We start from the raw sequence: 9,814 nt of genomic DNA on the forward strand, positions 1-9,814 counted from the left end.
GCAACTAGAACTCACACCTTTGAGGGCGAGTTATTGTTGGCCATGAATGATAATCCAGAAACTTAGAGGCATCTATAAACAAAGGGATTTGTACAGTATTAAGGAGTGGCGTTGCTCTGTGGGAGAGGTCCTAGGGTCTCAAAACGAAGATAGCAGCAGCTGTCTCCTCCAGATGAAGACGTGGCACTACCTCTGCACCTGGTGGCACTTAGGCTCTATAACCAGAGAATCATGCGGACAAGCAGAAGAAAGTCCCATCTCCCCTTCCCTGCCTTCCGGTCTCCCCCATGTGCCTCTTAGAGAAAGTTCTAGAAGAATGAGGACAGTGAGAAGAACTTTGAACTTGACTGACAATATCTTCCACATATGATCCCACCCTTCAAGCACCTGGAACATGCCCAGGAAAGAGTCCTAAATAAATAATTCATCAGTCAAGCTGACTATTCACATAAAACATATACACTAATGTTTATAGTAGCTTTATTTATAAACACACACCAAAAAAACCAATACTGCTTAGCAATAAAAATGAGCAAGTGGTTGTACTGATTCATGTGAAAGCATTGAGTTGATGTGGCATTCTAGAGAAAGTAAAACTTAAAGATGGAAAGGATCTCAGTGTTTGTCAGGAGCTGAGAGAAGCTGAGTAGGTGATTGCAAAAGAGGTAATTTCTACTGTGACTTGTTCTTAATGGTACTGGTGTTGTAGACACATGACTTTATGTATTTGCCTGATCTCAAATAGCTATACATCATGAAGAGTCAACTTTAAGCCAAGTGCAATGATACACATCTGCAATCATAGCATATGGGAAATGGAGGCAGGAAGACCAGACATTCTAGGCCAGCATCAGCTACATATAGAATTTGAGAGTAGCCTGAGCTACATGAGACCTTATCTCAAAAAAGAGAAAACTTCTGTGAAAACAAACTTTTCAATATCAACAAGGATGTAAGAACATGCTAGGAAGAAAAACAGATTCTAATAAATGAATCTATCTGTATTACCAACACAGAGCATAACCTTATCAAAGATATAGAGCAAAATATTAGCTAAGTACCTTTTAAAACTATAAAATAAGGCCAAAAACAGAGGGGAGTGGCATGAACACACACTATAATAATAAATTGTTTAACTTGGTGGTATTGGTGAATAATTCTGAAATTACATGAATACTGTGAGTAGATGGATAGATGGAAGATGGTAAAAATGGAGGACAAGCTTACCATGGAGAAAGAAGTTTCACATAAGTAGGGGGATGTTCTAGTTTAACTTCTGTTGCTGTGATATAATGCCCTTACAAAAAAGCTACTTAAAAGAGAAAGGGATTTATTTCAGTTTACAATTCCAGGTTAGTCAAGGCAGGAACTTCAAACGCTAATCACATGCCATCCTTAATCAAGAGCAGAGAGAAATTGATGCATACGTGTTTCCTTGCTTGCCTGCTCCCAGTTTGACTTTTCCATTCTTTGTTTTTTGCTCTTTGAAAATAGTTTATTTTGATCACATTTACCTTTCACACTTCCTCCCAAATCCTTCCATATGCAAATCCTTCCCCCTATCCCTTCTGCTTTATGCCCTTTTTTTCTTTTTCTTTTTTCTTTTTTTAATGTATGTTTTTTATTTAAATTAGAAACATGCATGCTTCAAATGTCTATCCCAGCTCCCCCCCCCTTCTCTCTCCATCAGCCCCACCCCTGCCCCCCACCCCCAGCCTAATTCCCACATCATTCCCCAGGGAGGGTAAGGCCCTCCTTGGGGGGGGACCTCCAGAGTCTGTCATTTCATCCAGGGCAGGACCTAGGCCCTTCCCCATGTGTCCAGGCTGAGAGAGCATCCCTCCATGTGGAATGGGCTCCCAAAGTTCCCTGTTGGCCTCTTAGTCATCAGTCTGGGGTTCAAGAGCTCCCACTTGTCCAGTCAGCTGTCTTTGTGGGTTTCACCAGCATGGTCTTGACCGCCTTGCTCATCACTCCTCCAACTCTGTTACTGGGTTCCAGAGGGTCAGTTCAGTATTTAGTTGTGAGTATCTGTCTCTGCTTCCATCAGTCACAGGATGAAGGTTCTAGGATGTCACATTTATGAATGTGGATGCCTTTGTATTTGGGGCATAGATGTTCAGAATCGAGACTTCATCTTGGTGGATATTTCCTGTGATGAATATGAAATGACCTCCTTCATCTATTTTGATTGATTTCAGTTTAAAGTCTAGTTTGTTAGATATTAGGATTGCTACCCCTGCTTGTTTCTTGGGGCCATTTGATTGGAAAATCTTTTCCCAACCCTTTAATGTCTGTCTTTGAGGCTGAGGTGTGTTTCTTGTATGCGGCAGAAGGATGGGTTCTGTCTTCAAATCCATTCTGTCAGCCTGTCGAATTAAGACCATTAATATTGAGGGATATTAATGACCTTTGATTGCTGGTTCTCATTTGTTTTAGAATGGTTGTTTTGGTGGAACTGTATGTGGATTTCCACCCCTTTTCTCTTTTGGGTATTGGTAAAGTGGGATTATCTATTTCCTATGTTTTTCTGGTTGTAGTTAGCATCTTTGGACTGGAGTTTTCCTTCCAAAACTTTCTGTAGGGCTGGGTTAGTGGATACGTATTGCTTGAATCTAGTTTTGTCATGGAATATCTTGTTTTCATCATCTATAGTGATTGAAAGCTTTGCTGGGAATAGTAGTCTGGGCTGGCATACATGGTCTCTTAGTGTTGATAGAATATCTATCCCGGACCTTCTGGCTTTCAGAGTTTCCACAGAGAAGTCAGGTGTAATTCTTACAGGTTTGCCTTTATATGTCATTTGGCCTTTTTCCTTAGCTGCTCTTAATATTCTTTCTTTATTTTGTATGCTTGGGGTCTTGATTATTATGTGGTGAGGGGACTTTTTTTGTGATCCACTGTATTTGGTGTTCTGTAAGCTTCTTGTACCTTCATTGGCATGTCCTTCTTTAGGTTAGGAAAGTTTTCTTCTATGATTTTGTTGAATATGTTTTCTGCCCCCTTTGAGTTGGGTTTCTTCACCTTCTTCTATACCTATTATTCTTAGGTTTGGTCTTTTCACGGTGTCCCATATTTCCTGGATATTTTGTGTTAGGGATTTGTTGGACTTCAGATTTTCTTTGATTGATGAGTCTATTTCTCCTAGTGTGTCTTCAACACCTGAGATTCTCTCTTCCATATCTTATATTCTGTTGGTTATGCTTGTGTCTGTAGTACCTGTCAGTTTCCCCAGTTTTTCAATTTCCAGCATTCCTTCAGACTGTATTTTTTTATTGTCTCACTGTCAGCCTTCAATCCTTGCACTGTTTGAATTGTTTCTTGTAGTTTTTGCTTCTTGTTTTCCTCCCCTTCTTCGATTTTTTGGAATTTTTGGTTTGTTTTTTCTTCCATTTCTTTAAGGGATTTTCTCATATCCTCTTTGAGGGCCTCTATCATTTTCATGAAGGTGTTTTTAAGGTCATTCCCTTCTGCTTCATCTGCATTGGGGTGTTTAGGTCTTACTGGTGTAGAATCTCTAGACTCTGGTGGTGTCATATTTGTTTTTCTGTTGCTGGGTGTGTTCTTATATTGCCTTTTCCCCATCACTTCTTCCAGTGGGTGTAGAAAGAGTCTCTTCCTCTCCTGGTGGGTAGGCCACCAGGGTTCCCTTTCGGTGGGTGCAAGCAAATCCAATACTCTCTGGCCTCTGCTCTCTGCCCTATGCCCTTGGCTTGGGTGGAAGTGGAGCAGCTCTCTCTGCAGGCTCCTGGTCGCTTGATAGTCAGTCCTTCCAGGGGGGAGTCAACCTGGCTACAGTCCCCAAGCCAGGGGCTCTGAGAGAGGACAAGTGGGAGGAAATCGGGTCTTAGATAGGGACCCAGTGCTCACCTCTGACCTCTGCCCTGAGTGTGGGCAGAAGTGGCCCAGCTCTCTCTGCAGGCTCCTCGACCTTTCCATTCTTACACAGTTCAGACAGTCTGCGTAGGGAATTATGCCCACCCACAGTGGACTGGATCTTTCCACATTGATCAACCAAGACAACCCCCTACTGACCACAGGCCAATCCAATCTAGGCAATCCCTTATTGAGCCTTTCCTTTAAGGTTATTCTACATTATGTGAAGTTGACAATTAAAGCTAGCTATCCAAGAGCAAACCCTTTGGTATAAATTTGTTTTTCTATATACATATAGACAGACAGTTACGGGAATCATCATGTATGTGTACATATAGATACAGTCTTAGCTCTGACTAATAACTATTGTAAATAACACCCATCTTGGTATCTAAATATTTCTCCAGTAAAAGGAACCAGGATGAGTCTAGGTCTGGATCAGAGAACATAAACCATATTCTTGATTCATCTTGTGCTGGAAAAACACAAATGAGTATGTCAAAGGGACACAAAAACTACGCCAAAAAAGATTCCCAGTGGCTGAAATGAAAACCATCTAGCATTTTAAAAAATATAGTATTATATTTTAATCTAAAATACACCGTGAAGGTCATTGAGTGTGCACTCATGCTATAAATAAATGACCGGAAGATAAATAACTGAATAAATTAGCCATGAAAGAGAAAGGACACATATGTTTACAAGAGAATTTCAGGAAACATCTATGAGCTATTTGACATTCCATTTACTTGGTGGAAATACAGCCACACTTACATATCTTAGAACCAGAACTGAAGTCACATTTTTATGTTTTGATAGAGCTAAGTTTATCAGTCTTTGATTTTTACCACTTATGGCATATGTGTCATATTGAAGCCCTTTCATTTGAGATGTAGAAATTTAGCCACAAGTACTTTTGTTATGTTTTTTACAATTTCATATCTATCAAAATATTTGGCCTAAATATTATTCTTGATCTATATGGAAAGACTACTTTTAGGTAAAGGTGGTTGAAAGAGAATGAGACCACAAGGTTCCAGGGAATGTTTAATTGCTGTGTGACATCTTGACAGTGACTCAAGCAGATCCTACGCCTAGAGCTTTGACAGATATTTACATATAGACATGTCCTTACTGTCCAGATTATGGTGACACAACTCCAGGTCTGCAGATGGCTTTCTTGTGCCCTTTTGCAGGCAGTAGCACCATCTAAAGTTAGCCATATTTTTATTTCAGTTGCTAAAGTCTAGTTTTGCCCATTTTTAAATTCCATATAAATGGAGTCATAGTTTTTTAGACTTATCTGTGATGTTCAACATGAAAGAGAAGTCTGTGAGAGACTCATGGCTGCATTACTATTCCCTCTAGTTAAATGTGGCACGGAATTATCCCTTCTGATATTGTTTAGGGGCATCTGTGCTATTTCTTATTTTATTTTAAATTGTTTATTCATTTTACATACCAACCACAGTTCTCCCTCCCTCTCCTCCTCCTACTCTCCCCACCACTCCCAAAACTCACCCTCCATCCACTTCTCAAAGGGGGCATTTGTGCTATTTCTATTCTTACTTATTCTCAGTAAAGTTGCTATTAGTGTTTTGTAAATGTATTGGGAGGATGCATGTACTAATTTTGTTGGGCGTGTCTACCTATACACCAAGCATTTGGTTCATATTTTCTCACTAAGAGATTAGAGTGGTTGTGAGTAAAACCTTTCAGAAGTTCAGGTTCATTGCAACTAGCAGAGGATTTTTATCACCACTGTAAGGAGTCTCTGACCGGTTCAGTTTGGAGAGGAATAACTAACCTACTTCAGGGAGTGTGGGTTTTACTTTAGGGCTACTGAAATGAGGAAACACACAAATGCCTTTATCAAAGTCCCCATAGTTATCCTGGGCTACATCACCTATGTGTCAAAATGTAAAGATTCCACTTAGCAAAACACATACAGGAAACAACCCCTGTGGTGTTTGTCTCTAATTGTCAACTGGACACAATTCAGAGTCACCCAGGAGGAGAGTCTCAATGAGGGATTATCTACACAGGGTTGCCTTGTGAGCATGTCTGTGGAGAGATTGCCAAGGTTTATTGAGTTCATTGATTTGGGAAGACCCAGTCCACTGTGGGTGGCACCATTCCCTAGGCAAGGTGTCCTAAACTATGTACGAGCGCAGAGATCCAACTGAGCAGAAGCAAACAAGGGAGCACGTGAGCATTCATTTCTCTCTGATCTCAAATTATTTGCAATATGAGAGAGGACAAATGCTTAACACATCAAGAGTTCCTATAGATCAGTAACTAAAGGATGAATATCAGTCCTAAGCACACCCTGCCATTCCCCAGTCTCTTCTGGTGGAAGCTTCCCTTCTTTCTCTACTGAGGCATGAGTGAATGTGGTAACTATGGATAGACAGTGTCTCATCCTAAGTAAGACCTCAGGGATCAAAGTGGGCAGTTTACCTGGCAATACCAACCAGTGGCATCATTCTGTAAAAAGACTAGACAGACCAATCAGGTCATGCTGTCAGGGATTTTAAACAAACCCCAGTGATAATACAACCCTGAGCTGTGGGAAGTAAAGCCAGAAAGTGATGTGGACAGAGGTCCTGGGCTGAGATAGGAACCTGATTTGGACAAGTTGACTTTCTGAGGAGGCAGGAACAGTAAGGAGGCAGTGACTGTGAGCTAGAAACTCCCCTGGGCTCACCCACCAGAGCCCTCGAATCTCTTGACCTCTTGTAGTGTGGATGTGGGTTATCATCACCAAAACTCATGTCCAAATCCTTTCCCTTCTCATATATAAATAAGCCATTCATTAGGATAGCTAGCCCAAAGCAGTAGCATCAGCCAATAAAAAAATATTAACATTGTTCTGTATCTTGTAGCATTTTCAATTGTTAACACCCAATGATATTTCTTACATCATGCATGTATTCACTTGCTAAAACAGAAAAGACAAACTGGAGAATTTTCTTACCCAGAAATAGACAAGGAGAATGCATATTCTGAGCTCCAAGGAACCAGATGACTGAGTGGAATGGGGTGCTTGGACCCTGTGCTGGTTAGAATGAGAAATGCCCACCATAGTCTTGGTGGTGGTGCCGTTCCAGGAGGGACGTTGCAGTCTTGGAGGAAGTAGGTTATTAAGAGCCAGCTTTGATATGGAAAGCCTCATGTTACTTCCAGTTTGGTCTCTCTGCTTTGTGGTTAGGGTTCAAGATGTGAGCTCTCAGCTTCCTGTTCCTGCCACCACCTGACGCTTGCTGCCACAGTTCTCCACCACAGTGGACTCTTATTGCCTCTGGAAACCTAGACCCAAATAAACCCTTTCTTCCATAAATTTACTTGGTCATGGTGTTCTATCACAGAAACAGAAAAATAACTAATACAGACTCCTTAACGTAATGATATTGACCAAAAGGTATATCGAGTCCCCCTTTTGACTCCAATATATGCCATATGCTTCTTCCCCATTGCCCAATCCCCTGAAATACCATCCTCTGCGAGCACCAGACTCCAGATTCTCTGGATTTCCAATGTGGACTGAATACAAGCAGCTCTCCAGGGAGCTCTCAGGGCAACCAGGTTCTCAGCCTCTACAGCATGCAGCAGTCACTGTTAGACTGGCCAGCACCTACTATGCCGTGTGTGTGTGTGTGTGTGTGTGTGTGTGTGTGTGTGTGTGTATGCATGTATGTTAGTATATTATATATCTTATCAGTTCAATTCCTCTAGAGAATATTACCTAATATACTTTTCTTTCATATACTTGTCAAAGTCTGTTTGGCATCCCTAGTTGGCTCCGGCAGTTGAAATGCATTAAAGAATAGTAAGCCACATTCGTGAAGATGGTGCTGTCTGCCAGAATGAATGGGCCCTGACACTGGGTGATGGATACAGCATGAGTTTGTTACTCTGCAATGCCACCCTGCTATGAGGATGCTCCTGGCTGACATGGACCTGGGCACTGCTTTTGGTTCTGTCTTCCCCTTGATGTCAGAGCTCTGCTGCCTCTAGACAGAGCCTGGGGGTAGAAGGCACTTTTGATGCACCATCATTTGGCCTAAAAAGATACCCACCCTCCTATTGGTGAATGTTTATCATATCTAGTTTCAGGGTGAAGGCACGGAGAATGAGTGGGGAAGGGGAAATGGAAACGATAGCCTTCAACTAAACAGCTGCTTCCAAGGACATGTATACTCAGAACAGACAGCTAGTTGTCCATGCAAAAGTAAAATTAATTATACAGACTCTCAGGACTAATGTTTAACCCACCCTTTTGGTGTTCATGCTTTCTCTTGGATTTGACACCACTTCATACAATGGAGTGGTACAATGGAGTCAGCCATAGTTTTCAACTTGCTAACCAGACCAAGGAATAGTCATCTCCTAGGGGAATATTAGGTGCCATCAAGCTTACCCCAGGGACTCTTTTGATTGCTTACTGCAAATAGTCAAGAGTGTCATTAGAAACATGGACAGTGTTCCCTCCAACTTGGCAGACTGTTCATTCTTTGGCTGGGAGTCGGAGGAAAAGTTAGCCTCTTTTTAGTGATCACATGTGTTCAGGGACATCACATATGACTGCTGGACACTTTGCTGGACACTTCCATCAAAGCACACCTTTGAAAGACACGTTATGGTCTTGCTTTCTGGTTATTTTGTTGTGTTTATTATGCTGATCTTCCAGCAGATGGCAGTAGAGGGTTCTGTTCTAATATGGTCACACTAAGTTTGACAGTTTGCACCAGGAGCTAAAAAAGTCTTATCTGGACGGGGGTAGGGGGGGTAGAGGGGGTGGGGGGTGGCTGGAGGGGAGCTGTGTAGTATTCCCTTTCCCACAGCAATGAAGACAAGGGTTCTTCTTCAAAAATATTTATCTACTTTTATTTTATGTATGTGGGTGTTTTGCCTGTATGAATGTGTGTGCCTGATACCCATAGAGACCAGAAGAGGGTGCTGGATCTCCTGAAATTGGAATTTCACAAAACTGAGAACCATCATCTGGGTGCTAGGAATTTAACCTAGATTCACTGCAAGAGCAACAAATGCTCTTAGTCTCTAAGCCATCTCTTCTGCCCCAAAACAGGGGTTCTTAATCAGATGTCATTGTTCAACTCCCCCCCAGACTGCTACAGCAACTCCTCGAAATAATTTATTCCTTTTCTAAGGTCTTTAGCATATATTTAACTTTGCCAGTACCGGTCCTACCAGTAGAAAAGATGGAAGAAAGGAGAGAAGGAGAGAAGGGAATTCCTCGTCATAGTTAGGTATGTAGTCAGTCAGTCTCACTCCATCTTTGTCCCTTCGATGTGCCTCTAAGCGGCATGGGTGTGGGAGGAGAAGATGTACAGCAAACCTTAAAACCATCGTCGTACCTTTTATTTTTGTCCTTTGTTATCCATTGGCACCTTCCAGAAATTTCTAAATCAGAAGGCTGTATTGCTTTTGTCATTTATTTCTTTAGTGCACCTGAGTGTGTGTATGTTTATGAGATATAAACAAGGCAGAACCCTAGACCAGGGGTTCTCAGAACGTTTGGTGACTAGAACTGACCCCTCCCCTTTCTGTCCTAGCCAGAGAAGACACCATGTGTTTACAATTTCTTTATTCACCCAGTTTTTTTTTATTGCTTTGCCTTAAGACTGTACTTAAGATAAACCCCCAAGCTTTGCCAGTTTGGCTTTTTATGCACAAAAGCCACATCCTGGTTTGACACTGTTTAATTAGAAAGAACAGTTAGCAATATGCAGAGCTGTAGAAGCCTTGAAAGCAAGATGAGTTCATTTAGGGACTTTACTAGAACTGTGAACTACGATGGGTTAGGTCTTCGTTTTCATTTTCGCAGGTATCTGGGTCTACATGATGGTTTCTTAGGTGGGAACAGTGCCTCTGACATGAAGTCAGTTGTGTAAAGTCTGAGGGCCCGTTACATTCC

Source organism: Mesocricetus auratus, unplaced genomic scaffold (assembly GCF_017639785.1).
Source record: "Mesocricetus auratus isolate SY011 unplaced genomic scaffold, BCM_Maur_2.0 Super-Scaffold_100021, whole genome shotgun sequence".
NCBI lineage: Eukaryota > Metazoa > Chordata > Mammalia > Rodentia > Cricetidae > Mesocricetus > Mesocricetus auratus.